This window comes from Lissotriton helveticus, chromosome 12, assembly GCF_964261635.1.
Source record: "Lissotriton helveticus chromosome 12, aLisHel1.1, whole genome shotgun sequence".
Lineage (NCBI taxonomy): Eukaryota > Metazoa > Chordata > Amphibia > Caudata > Salamandridae > Lissotriton > Lissotriton helveticus.
In genome coordinates, this window is record NC_136073.1 from 342,852,800 (window position 1) to 342,866,364 (window position 13,565).

Here is a 13,565-nt window from a genome sequence, read left to right on the forward strand (position 1 = left end):
GTAACTGTGCTAAAGTTATTTGCTCTCCGGCAAAAGAAATAGCATGGACAGACCACTCCATGCTTGAATTTCTTTTGGTAACCCCTGTAAAAATTGTTAAGAGTGCTCCTCTTCCCCCTATTTGGCGACGTGAGTGGCATAAAGTCACTGCCAATAAAATCCAGGAATTCTGGACAAATCCGGAAATTTCAGCAACTGACACCGCTGATATGGCCTTAACTAAGCTCAATGTCTCAATCAAGCAAGCTATTGACATTGTAGCCCCACTAAAAAAACACAAACAGTATCCAGTGCTTAAACAAGATAGCTGGTATACCCATGAATTGAGGGTAGCTAAGCAAAACTGCAGACGAGCTGAGAAAGCTTGGAGAAAAGGGAAGACCGAGAGCAGTAGAGTAGCTTTCTTAGACACTCAATCCAAGTATTACAAAAACATCAAGCAAGCCAGGAAGCAACATCTAACGCAGCAGATAGCACAGGCTGGCAACTGCTCTAAGGAGCTTTTTAACATTCTGCAGAATTTTATTAAGCCGACTGCTTGTGACAGCTCTGAGGACTTCTCACAAGACTTATGTGATGAAGTCTCGAGATATTTTGAGGATAAAATAAAGAACATCTATGAAAAAATAGTAGCAGCCAATGACGCTATAAAAATTTCTAATACAGGCCACCCCCATCCTCAAATATCGGTATCTAGCAACAAATCCCCCCTTTCATCTTTTCCTCCGATTACCAACACAGAGCTCCTTTCCTTCTGCAGCCACATTAAATCTGGGTCGCCTAATGACCTTATTCCAACTAAAATGGTCGGCCCCATGATTTCTATTTTGGGCCCGCACATGTTGGATGTGATTAACATCTCCCTAACAAAAGGCCAGGTCCCTGCAGATTGGAAAAGGGCGGTGGTGAACCCGATTAGAAAAAAGGCATCTTCTCATTGGACAGACCTCTCCAATTTACGACCTATCTCCCTCTTGCCTCACCTGGGCAAGGTTACAGAGAGGCACGTGAACACCTATCTTTCCCAACATCTGGAAGCGACGGATGGCCTGGACTATTCACAATCTGGTTTCAGGCCAAACCACAGCACAGAATCAGCCCTTCAGACAGTGACCAATAGCATCAGAATGGCACTGGATGAGGGCAGCTCCTTGATTCTGGTGCTGTTGGACCTTTCCGCCGCTTTCGATACGGTGTCTCACACGGTGTTTCTTGACCGCCTAGGTGAGGTGGGTGTGGAGGGAGAGGCTCTGACATGGATGAAGAGCTTTCTGACTGGTCGTGTCCAAGAAGTTAGGCTGGGCTCCCACAAATCCACGCTAAGGGAGCTCAATAAGGGAGTGCCACAAGGCTCTTGCCTTAGCCCTACACTTTTCAATGTGTATGTGGCACCCCTAGCCAACTTAGCTAGATCTTTCGGGTTCACCCCGGTGTCATATTCTGACGACACCCAACTCCTTTTCCCTTTTAAAACTCTCACATCTGCAATAAAAAGATCTTTTGCAGATGGTATGAGAGCCATTGCAGACTGGATGTCAACTAACTGTCTGCAGTGTAATGTGGGGAAAACGGAGGTCATGTGTTTTGGACAAGCGGCTACATATTGGTCATCTGACTGGTGGCCCGTGGAGCTAGGCCCTGTCCCCACCCCCAAGAGTTCTGTTAGGAACCTGGGAGTGCTCTTTGATCAGCAACTTACTTTTAAGGGACATGTTAATCAGGTTGCTGGTACCTGCTTCCGGGCTATTGTGATGTTGAGACGAGTCTTCCCCTATATACCAGACCATCACAGAAAAACGCTCGTGCAAGCTTTGGTCATCAGCAGGGTGGATTACTGCAATGGGCTGCTCCTCGGAGCTAACGAGGAGCAGCTCAGTAAATTGCAAGTAATCCAAAATACAGCAGCAAGGATTGTCCTGAACGTTCCAGCAAGGACTCCTTCCAGCCCCCTGCTGATGAGACTCCACTGGCTTCCAGTGAGGAAGCGAGTCCAATTCAAGACTTTATGCACTATTCACAAGAGCATGATAGGGGAGGGCCCGAAATACATGACTAAGATCTTTCAGTCCTACATCCCTGGGCGACTTCTGCGCTCCAGTCATCAGCAGCTCTTGCAGATACCAAGAGTAAAAAAGGCCAGACAAGGTGGCTGTGCATTAGCTTATGCCGGCCCAGCACTCTGGAATTCTTTGCCTCCAGAACTCAGATCAATTCCCAGTCATCTGAGTTTCCGGAAGACTTTAAAAACGTATTTGTATCCTGATAAATAAATTGCTTTCCAGCTTCTGCACCCTATACCAGACACTCTCTCGTAACTAGCACACTCTCGTGGTACAGCAATAGCGCGGAGATACCCCTTCGGGAGTCTAGTCTGGCGCTTTATAAGAATATAAAATAAATAAATAAATAAATAAAAAAAATAAAATAAATAAGCGCGCCCCGGTACGCGCACGGGGGAGCGCTCCGGGCGCGCCACGCGACTTGCGCACGGAAAGCTGACTGGTTCACGGGTGTCTGTCAACATTCCAAACAGACCGGAGCGGCCGCCATCTTGTGTCTCGGTAGGATCGAGACACAAGAGGTGGCAAAAACAAAGGGGAAAATAACCAAAAGGGGGCAGGGTAGGCCCCCCTGACCCCCTAGGTTTGATGTGGGTGTCATAAAAGGGCCCCGCCGCATAAAAAATAAATTTAAAAAAAATCGATTTTCGCGAGGGGAGCGCCCGGTATGCGCCCCGGTGTGCGTACCGGGGAGCGTACCCTGGAGAAAAAATAATGACAGACTTCTTTACAAATGTAGCATTTTTTAATACATTGGAGGTAGTTCTTTTTCATTTTTTTAAGAACACAGCTCTTTGATGAGAATTGGAGGTAGCTCTGAAAAGAACTTTTGTTTTTCTTCTTTTTTTTAACAAAAACAAAAACAGGGAACTGGAAACAGCTCAACAGGAGCCAAAAAAAATATAAAAATTAGGCCTGGGGTTGGCAGCGGGGGTTCTCGAGAGCTCGAACCATGAGTGTGACACTTTGCTCCCCATAGCAAAGAAGATGGTCACATTTTCGGCATTTTAATACAGCCTGATTAAAAGCAGGCTGAATATTTGGTATCATCTCCTGCTCACGCCGACGCACAGAAGGTGTTGCTCCACCGGTAGAAGTAGAGCCACCATCCCTGGGAGCCTCTCGTGCCAGAGCCCTGACACTCTCCCGTGCATAGTTCTGGGGATGTTTCCTTGACACGTGGCGTATCAACGTCCAGTTCCCGAAGCTGTATTTGTTTCTGGGATTTCCTCTCGATAAGATGGTGTGGCATATTTTACACTCCACCTTTGGAGCATTTACCTTCTTCTCCCCCTCTGGAATTTTGAAAAATTTCCAAATGAAATGTTCCTTCACAGTTCGTTCAGGAACCTCCTCATCAATGAAATCCTCAGTCTCATCACTGCTGCTGGATGCTCTTGCAGCCATGATAATAGAAGTAAATATGACACAGGTGCCAAAAGCAGGTCTTGCACTCACAAAAGTGAAACAAGAAGTGAAGGAAATGGGTGGGGATTTCAGTCTTTGGAAAAAAAAAGTTAGGAACCAATGAAAAGAGTTATTTCAAGGTCATTTGACTTGTTACGCTTACGCTACGCGCTCTGGAGCGCACCCGGGGGCGCGTAGCGTAAGCGCGTCAGGACGTTGCGCGATCGTATGCGCTCGCGTGCTTCCGGGTGCGCTTACGCAGGGCGTCATATGACGCATCACGCGGTTATGCAAAACGTCACGATGTTGTTTTCGTTCGCGAGAATAGCGCTAACGGGACGCTCACCGGTACGCGCCCCGGGGCACGCCGCAACATTGCGCTTACCCGTGCGTTCACCGGTACGCGCCCCGGGAGCGCTCCGGGTCAAAAAATAAAAAAAACAACAAAAAAACTATTAAATAATTATACAATATAAAATTCGTTATAACATTTTTTACTTTTTATACCTATAGAGATTTGCTATTAAAAAACCTATGAAATTCACTGAAAAAACCATAGGTTTCACACCAGTTATAGTTAGGAATTAGCATTTAAAAAACCTATTAAATTCACTGAAAAAAACATAGGTTTCACACCTGTTATAGTTAGCTGGAAGTTTTACTCGCATAAAACCATTGAAATTCCCACGTTATAGTTAGTTGAACTCACTATAACTTGCGCGTGCAATGCACTGCTGATGACGTCACATATTACATCACTCATGACATGGTCAGTGACATCACTCATGACATCACTGATGACACTATCCTTGTGACAAAGTGACAGACCTCCTTTCACTGTAATGTAAACTTTGAAACACATATTCAAAAATAGAAACTAAAATTTTTTAAAAAATGGAGATACCCATACCAGTTACAACAACCAATTCAGTAATTCCACCATCTATATACACATCCACTCATTCACCAACAGTTCTATGTAGTCACTCATACATATACTCACTCATCATATATAGTGATACACCTATATATCCTGTTACACAACGACAGTCATCCAAAAGACACTCTCACACATATTCACACATGCAAATAAACTATTAAACATCCATTTATTTGCATATACAGCTATACACACACTACCACTTTACTTCTAAGGAAACTTACACATACTTACTCTCTTAAACAATCACTTATAGAAACACATACTTATTTAAACAGGAACTGTTACAATCCCTCACTCTCACATATACTCACTTATATACATCAATATTCACATATACTAGATTAAAACATATGTAGTTACTTAGCCTTTTATTGGAAAACCGGCAGCAGCCTCAACGATCAAGCCCTCATCACCATAGTCTTTGCCATAAACACCATACGCGTTTCGAGCCATACCACGAGTAACATCGCCAATGCGATAAAAGATTGCAAAACTGTCTATCCACCAGGAAGCCATAGCCAGTGAACAAGGGCGGCAAACACGCTCGAAACGCGTATGGTGTTTATGGCAAAGACTATGGTGATGAGGGCTTGAATGTTGAGGCTGTTGCCGGTTTTCCAATAAAAGGCTAAGTAGAAAACAACGCGTGGGTGTCTTCACTGCGAGAGCAACTTTGTTTCATATATATATATATATATATATATATATATATATATGACTCACCAAAATGCCCAAAGCGTTTTTTGGAGGGCACACACAGAGTCCCAATATATATATATTATTAAGAATTTTATATTTGTTCAAGCACTCGTTCTACTTTTACACAAACTGGAGTGGGAATCCCCTTTATTAGAGAACCGTCCTCTACCGTTTTGTAATTTTCACAATGGTTTCAACACAAAAATAAAAAAGACGTCTTTGAGTCCCTCCTGTGCATGGTGCTGTGATCCTTCGTTGAGTCCGACTGGAATAGAGGAACGGAGGAACTTTGAGTATATATATATCGTGATCAAGGGAGCTTGACTCCCGAAACGCGTTGATGAATGTAATTTAAATAAATAAAAAGCCTAAGTTTATGATACCCGCGTACGAGTGCCGGATGATTTCCTTGACGAACGAGAATAGATTTCTTATCTTGAATATATATATATATATATGTATATATATATATATATATCCTACTGGCAGTCGCCAGTAGGTAGTTATAGTTAGGACCTAGTTTCCATAGGAAATACACAACATTTTATTTGGAATTACTTTGGCGCCGGTGGACGAATCTTTGCGAATTTCTCAAAGAAGATGGCCTGCTCCGCTCTGCTCCTTCCCTGAAAGTTTTGGGGGGATTTGTCAAGTGGGTGCTGAGAAAAAAGGGTCCCAAAATGTGTTTTCCCCATGTTATTTTCCATAGGACGATTAGACACAGCTACAGCCCGAACTGCTGAACGGAATTACAAGAAATTTGGCAAAATGGTAGAGTCTGATTCGCAGATCACGCTTATGCTTAAGTGTAAATCCCTAAAGTAGTTCCTGAGAAAATCAAAAGAAAAAAATATATATATCTAGCTTTCCGAGCACGAGCTGCATGCTGATTGGCTCTCCAAACCAGAATTTGTTGCCAGCCATCTTGGTACCAATATACATGATAGCACCTCATTAAAAAGCATTGCAGTTAATAGAAGGTTTTAAGACTTTAGTTACATTATAAATCATTTGTTGATAGTAGGGGACACGCCGGGAGGCGTCACCAGGCGCTTTACAAACCCCTTTAATAATAATAAAAATAATAATAATAGTACCATACTAATTTTAGGAATTGTTGTGTGTTCTAAGGTGGTTTTACCGTGTGAAAAAGCCTTCTGCTGGGATATCATGAATCATTTTTTAGAGAAAACTATTTTGTCATGCTTTTCCCACAGAGGTTTAGAAGGTGATCTATAAGCTAAACTGAAAGCATATTTTCTGTAAATTCACATTATCTTTCTTAGTCATGTGATAATGAAGTCTGACATTTTCAATAAAACATGTATATCCAACAAGAGCAGAGACTGTCAGTTGATTCCTTTGTGTTCTACTGCAGCTTCCCAGAGTGTTCTAAAGAACAACTAGAGCGCTAACAGTCCTACCTATGACAAACGGATGGTACACCTGAAGCCATCTTGATTAGAATAATGTGGTAACTCTTAAAACATTTAATTAAAAAAGGAACAACTTGAGAGGGTTCATTTTGCCATAGAAAGTATGATTAGTGCTGCAGAAAGAAAAATTAGGGCACATGCTGAGTGACTTCTCAAATCCTCTTCTATTTCATTAAGAAATTCTGGCATGCAGACTGAACCATGCACTTTCAATACCAGCAGCAGACTTCCCTGGTGAGCAGTAGCTTTACTACAGTGATCTAATAAGCAACTAGAGTGCTAACATTCTGAATTTATGGCAAATGTGTGACACATCTGAATGCCTCCTTGATGGAATCAAAGTAAAAAACTGAAAGTTTTTCCTACTGAGGAGACTGTAGTAAATGAGGAAATTAGGAAACTTCATAACAAATACGTCTCCCAAGATGGCCACTAGAGACAAAAGAGCCCAAATGTAGCACAAATATCACCCAGATGTAGCCCAAATATAGCCCAATGACAGAATGTCCCATAGTGTTCTAAAGAACAACTAGAACACTAACAGTCTTACTTATGACAAAAGTATGGCACACCTGAAGCCATCTTGATTGGAATAAAGTGGTAAAACTTAAAACATTTAATTTGCAAAGGAACAAACTGAGGGAGTTCATTTTGCCACAGAAATTATGATTAGTGCTGCTGAAAGAAAAATTAGGGCACATTTTGACTTCTCAAATCCTCTTCTATTTCATTAAAAAATTCTGACATGCAGACTGAAACATGCACTTTGAATACCTGCAGCTGACTTCCCTGGTGAGCAGTATCTTTACTACAGTGATCTAATGAGCAACTAGAGTGCTAACATTCCGAATTTATGGCAAATGTGTGACACATTTGAATGCCTTCTTGATGGTCCTAAAGTAAGCAAGCATTGAAAATGCAATAGGTTTCGCCCTCGTTTAAGTTAAAGCAATTCTGTTTGTAATTAGGTGGCTTTTTAGCTTTGCTTGCATTAGTGTTTTTCAAACTTTCATGTACATAACATGCATTTGTATGCGTATATGTATATGTATGCATGCATTTATATTTGTATTTATATAGATAAGCATTTTATATATATGTATGTATATACAGAACGCTCAAACACTCCTCCGCTTTACGGAAAAAGAAGAGCAGCACTCCGGGGAGTTACTTAAACAACGTGCAGTTTATTACAGCACAACAAACGTTTCGGCAAAAAGCCTTCGTCAGTGTCACAACTCATTTCCCAGCATACACATTTAAATAAGGTCATGTGGTAATTCATAGACAACAACAAGGGACTCGCCCTTACAGCATTACAATGAACGCCATCTTGGAACGGTTTCCTACGTTCGAAACCACTACAAAATTGATCCATGAATTGGATAAATCATCATTAGCAAAGGGCAAAATTCAACAATCTATTCTAATTATAGAACAAATAATAAAGCCGTGGATCGGCAGGGGTCCCTTGAGTGAAGAAAATAAACAAATAACATGACAACATACATTTCAATACTAAGAAACATATATATACATATGTGCATATATGGGTTCAGCGTACCTTATATAACGACAATTTATACTTATCAATAATTGTTGCGATGGAAACGTCATAAACAATCAGTTAATCATGATTGAATAATGAAAAGAAATAAACCCAACAGCACAGCAAACAGCTAGACATCCATCCAGCAGGAAACATATACGGGATACTATGTACAAACTAGTCACCACTATATAGATGATGGTATACTCATATCCATGAAATCCATCATATCATGAAATAGGATAGTATAGTGGACCATGAAAGCCAAATATAAATATATACATGTTCTAATAAGACACAGAAGTTGTGAATTTCGGATTCAGAATATGAAATATATACAATAATGATTCAAAGATGATTCTGCTGTACATAAGGAGGTCGATGATCCCATGGGAGGAAGATATGGTTGATAAATCTATACATTATATACACTATATACATATATGCGTAAACATTGCATTCAAGTGTTCTAGAAATAATGTAACAGATAAATATCCTGATCTGATGGAATATCAAACACTAATGTCTTCACGTTCTCATTACTACCCTTCATTTACCCCAGTGCACCACCATTTCTTCTCCGCTGTTCATACCCTTGGGGAACTTGGTGGACAGGTCGATTATATATCTAGATTCCAGGCGTCTAAGCCTTCTCAGTCTGTCCCCACCCCGTGGATTGTATGGAACATAATCTAGCCCAAAGTAGCGTAATTTTGTTCTATCCCTTTTGTGTTGTTCGGCAAAATGCCTAGCTACTGGGTACGCGGGGTCCACTTTGTCGATAGCCCTCTGATGTTCAAGCACTCTCAGTTTAAGTTGGTTGATGGTACTCCCAATATATCTGAGACCGCATGGGCATATCAGACAGTACACAGCATAGGTGGTACTACAGGTAATGAATTTTTGGATCTTTCTAGTCCTACCAGCATCAGGAATGTCATATTGCAGGACCCTACGGCTGTTGCTACACGCCTTACATTTCCCGCAAGGGAAAAAACCACTCATTGTTTTCAAGGTGTTGGTATTAGTCTGAGTGGGAAGGGGTTCAAGATGACTATGTACTAGCACATCCCCCAAGGACCTTGCTTTACTAAAGGTTACTAATGGGTGCGGTGGCAAGTCTTCCCTGAGTATGTCATCTGTGAGCAAAATGTGCCAGTTCTTACGCATGAGGCTCCTAAGTCTCTCAGCACCTGCAGAGTAGGGAGTAATCATTCTGAAGACATCCCTAGTATTCATATCCGACCCCCCCGCTTTCTCAACTAGTAAGTCCTTTCTCGGGATCATTCTCACTTTTTTCAGAGTTTTCGATAAAAGTGGCTCATCATAGCCTCTGTGTTGGAAGCGGGATAGGCATTCCGAAGCAGCCGCCTCGAAATCCTTGTCTTGGGTACTGTTTCTTCTTATTCTTAACAGTTCCCCATACGGGATACTCTTGATGAGTTTAGGTGGGTGGGCACTCTTGGCAAATAGAATAGAGTTTCCTGCCGTCTCTTTGCGATACAGAGACGTTTGGATATGACCATCCTCAATGTACACCCGTAGGTCCAAATAGTTGGCTGCCACCCCGCTAATGGTACCAGACAGGTGTACGTTATAGATGTTATCATTGAGGGAATGGATGTATTTCTTGGCCATATCCTCAGTCCCCTGCCACACGATGAACAAGTCATCTATGTAGCGGTACCAATATACCACTTTCCCGCTTTCACCGCCTTCATGATAGCTTCTGGGCACCCGCTCCTCCCACCAGCCAACGAACAAGTTCGCGTAGCTGGGTGCGAAGCAGGTGCCCATAGCTGTCCCAGAGGTCTGTCGATACAAACTATCCTCAAACAAAAATATATTGTTCGTTAACCAGAATTGCACAAATTCCATTAGCATTATGTTGTGCAAACCAAATTGGACGTTTGTTAAGATAGTGTTCAACAGCAGTTAGTCCATGTGGATGCTCAATGATGGTGTATAGACTGGTAATATCCATCACAAGGAATAGATAATCCGCTTGCCAGTCCATACTGTCCACTTTACTCAAAAAATCCTTTGTGTCTTGAACATAAGAATCAAGTCTCAAAACCAAAGGGAAGATGTAATTGTCCACAAACTTAGACATGTTCTCTGTTAGCCCACCGATAGATGCCACAATCGGTCGGCCGGGTGGAGTGACATTGTTCTTATGCAATTTGGGCAAGTGGTAAAACGTAGGTGTCATCGGATTGCTGCTTCTTAAAAAGATATGTTCATCCTTATCAAGCATAGAAAGGTTATACCACTTTAAAATCAAGTTGTCATATTCCCTGATACTCGTTTCATACAATTCTTTGGTCGTGATTGCGTAATATTTTGTATCAGAGAGTTGTCTTACAGCTTCTTGGTGGTAATATTCTCTGGTCATTAAGACGACATTACCTCCCTTGTCCGAAGGTTTTATGATCGTTTGTGTGTCGCTTAATAGTTCCTGTAAGGCTCTCTTTTGAGATTGGGTGATGTTACTTGTAATAGAATGGGAAACCTATATACACACATACATATATATAAATGCATATGCATATATATATATGTACATATGTGTGCGTGTAGAGAGAGGTAGAGAGAGGTAGAGAGGTAGAGGTAGAGAGGTAGAGGTGTAGAGGTGTAGAGGTAGAGAGGTAGAGGTAGAGAGTAGTAGAGAGAGAGGTAGAGAGTAGAGAGTGAGTATTAGAGAGTAGAGTGAGTAGTAGAGAGTAGTAGAGAGAGTAGCAGAGAGTGAGTAGTAGAGTGAGTAGTAGAGAGTGAGTAGTAGAGTAGTAGAGAGTGAGTATTAGAGTGAGTAGTAGAGAGTAGTAGAGAGAGAGAGTAGTAGAGAATGAGTAGTAGAGAGTAGTAGAGAGTGAGTAGTAGAGAGAGTATTAGAGAGTAGTAGAGTATTAGAGAATGAGTAGTAGAGAGTAGTGGAATAGTAGAGAGTGAGTAGTAGAGAGTGAGTAGTAGAGTGAGTAGTAGAGAGTAGTAGAAGAGAGTAGTAGAGAGTGAGTAGTAGAGAGTGAGTAGTAGAGAGTAGTAGAGAGTGAGTAGTAGAGAGTGAGTAGTAGAGAGTAGTAGAGAGAGAGAGAGAGAGAGTAGTAGAGAGTAGTAGAGTATTAGAGAATGAGTAGTAGAGAGTAGTGGAGTAGTAGAGAGTGAGTAGTAGAGAGTGTGTAGTAGAGTGAGTAGTAGGGAGTAGTAGAGAGCGAGCAGTAGAGTGTGTAGTAGAGAGTGAGTAGTAGAGAGTAGTAGAGAGAGAATAGTAGAGTGAGTAGTAGAGAGTGAGAAGTAGAGAGAGTAGTAGAGAGTGAGTAGTAGAGAGTAGTGGAGAGCGAGTAGTAGAGAGTGAGTAGTGGAGAGTGAGCAGTAGAGAGTAGTAGAGAGTGAGTAGTAGAGAGTGAGTAGTAGAGAGAGAGTAGTAGAGAGTGAGTAGTAGAGAGTAGTACAGTGAGTAGTAGAGAGAGAGTAGTAGAGAGTGAGTAGTAGAGAGTGAGTGGTAGAGATCAGTAGAGAGTAGTAGAGAGTGAGTAGTAGAGAGCTAGTAGCAGAGAGCGAGTAGTAGAGAGAGTAGTAGAGAGCAGTAGAGTAGTAGAGATGAGTAGTAGAGATTGGGTAGTGGAGAGTGAGTAGTAGAGAGTAGTAGAGAGTGAGTAGTAGAGAGTGAATGGTAACGAGTGAGTAGTAGAGAGTGGTAAAGAGAAGTAGAGAGTGAGTAGTAGAGAGAGAGTAGTAGAGAGTAGTAGAGAGAGAGCAGTAGAGTAGTAAAGGGGGTGTGGTAGAGAGTAGTAGAGAGTAGTAGTGAGTAGTAGAGAGTAGTAGAGAGTGAGTAGTAGAGAGTAGTAGCAGAGAGTAGTAGAGAGTGAGTAGTAGAGAGTAGTAAAGAGTGAGTAGTAGAGAGTGAATAGTAGAGAGTGAGTAGTAGAGAGTGAGTACTAGTGAGAGAGTAGTAGAGAGTAGTAGAGAGTGAGTAGTAGAGAGTAGTAGAGTAGTAGAGAGTGAGTAGTAGAGTAGTAGAGAGTGAGTAGTAGAGAAAGAGTACCAGAGAGTAGAAGAGAGTGAATAGTAGAGAGTAATAGAGAGAGAGTAGTGGAGAGTGAGTAGTAGAGAGTGAGTAGTAGAGAGTGAGTAGTAGAAAGTAGTAGAGAGTGAGTAGTAGAGATTAGAAGAGTAGTAGAGAGTGAGTAGTAGAGAGTGTGTAGTAGAGAGTGAGTAGTAGAGAGAGAGTAGTAGAGAGTAGTAGAGTAGTAGAGAGTAGTCAGTCAGTGTCAGTCAGTCAGTGTCAGTGTCAGTCAGTCAGTAAGTGTCAGTCAATCAGTGTCAGTCAGTGTCAGTCAATCAGTGTCAGTCAGTGTCATTCAGTCAGTGTCAGTCAATCAGTGTCAGTCAGTCAGTGTCAGTCAGTCTGTGTCAGTCAATCAGTGTTAGTCAGTGTCAGTCGGTGTCAGTGTCAATCAGTCAGTGTCAGTCAGTCAGTGTCAGCTAGAGCACCTCTGCTGACCTAGTTCTCTGGCTCTAAAGCAGCTTTGCTGACCTGGTTGTCTGGCTCTAAAGCAGCTCTGCTGACATGGTTCTCTTCCTCTAAAGCAGCTCTGCTGACCTGGTTTCTCTGGCTCTACAGCAGGTCTGCTGACCTGGTTCTCTGGCTCTAGAGCAGCTCTGCTGACCTGGTTCTCTGGCTCTAGAGCAGATCTGCTTGCCTGGTTCTTAGGCTCTAGAGCAGCTCTGCTGACCTGGCTTTCTGGCTCTAAAGAAGCTCAGCTGACTTGGTTCTCTGGCTCTAGAGCAGCTCTGCTGACCTGGTTCTCTGGCTCTAAAGCAGCTCTGCTGACTTGGTTCTCTGGCTCTAAATCAGCTTTGCTGACCAGGTTCTCTGGCTCTAAAGCAGCTCTGCTGACCTGGTTCTCCTTCTAAATCAGCTCTGCTGACCTGGTTTCTCTGGCTCTAAAGCAGCTCTGCTGACCTAGTTCTCTGGCTCTAAATCAGCTCTGCTGACCTGGTTTCTCTGGCTCTAAAGCAGCGCTGCTGACCTAGTTCTCTGGCTCTAAAGCAGCTCTGCTGACCTGGTTCTCTGGCTCTAAAGCAGTTCTGCTGAACTTGTTCTCTGGCTCTAGAGCAGCTCTGCTGACTTGGTCCCTTGGCTGTAAAGCAGCTCTGCTGACCTGGTTCTCTCCCACTAAAGCAGCTCCGCTCACCTGGTTCTCTCGCTCTAAAGCGGCTCTACTGACCTGGTTTCTCTGGCTCTACAGCAGCTCTGCTGACCTGCTTCTCTGGCTCAAACGCAGCTCTGCTGACCTGGTTCTATGGCTCTAGAGCAGGTCTGCTGACCTGGTTCTCTCCCTCTAAATCAGCTCTGCTGACCTGCTTCTCTTTCTCTAGAGCAGCTCTGCTGACCTTGGTCTATGGCTCTAAAGCAGCTCTGCTGACCTGGTTCTCTGACTCTAGAGCAACTCTGATAACCTGGTGTTCTG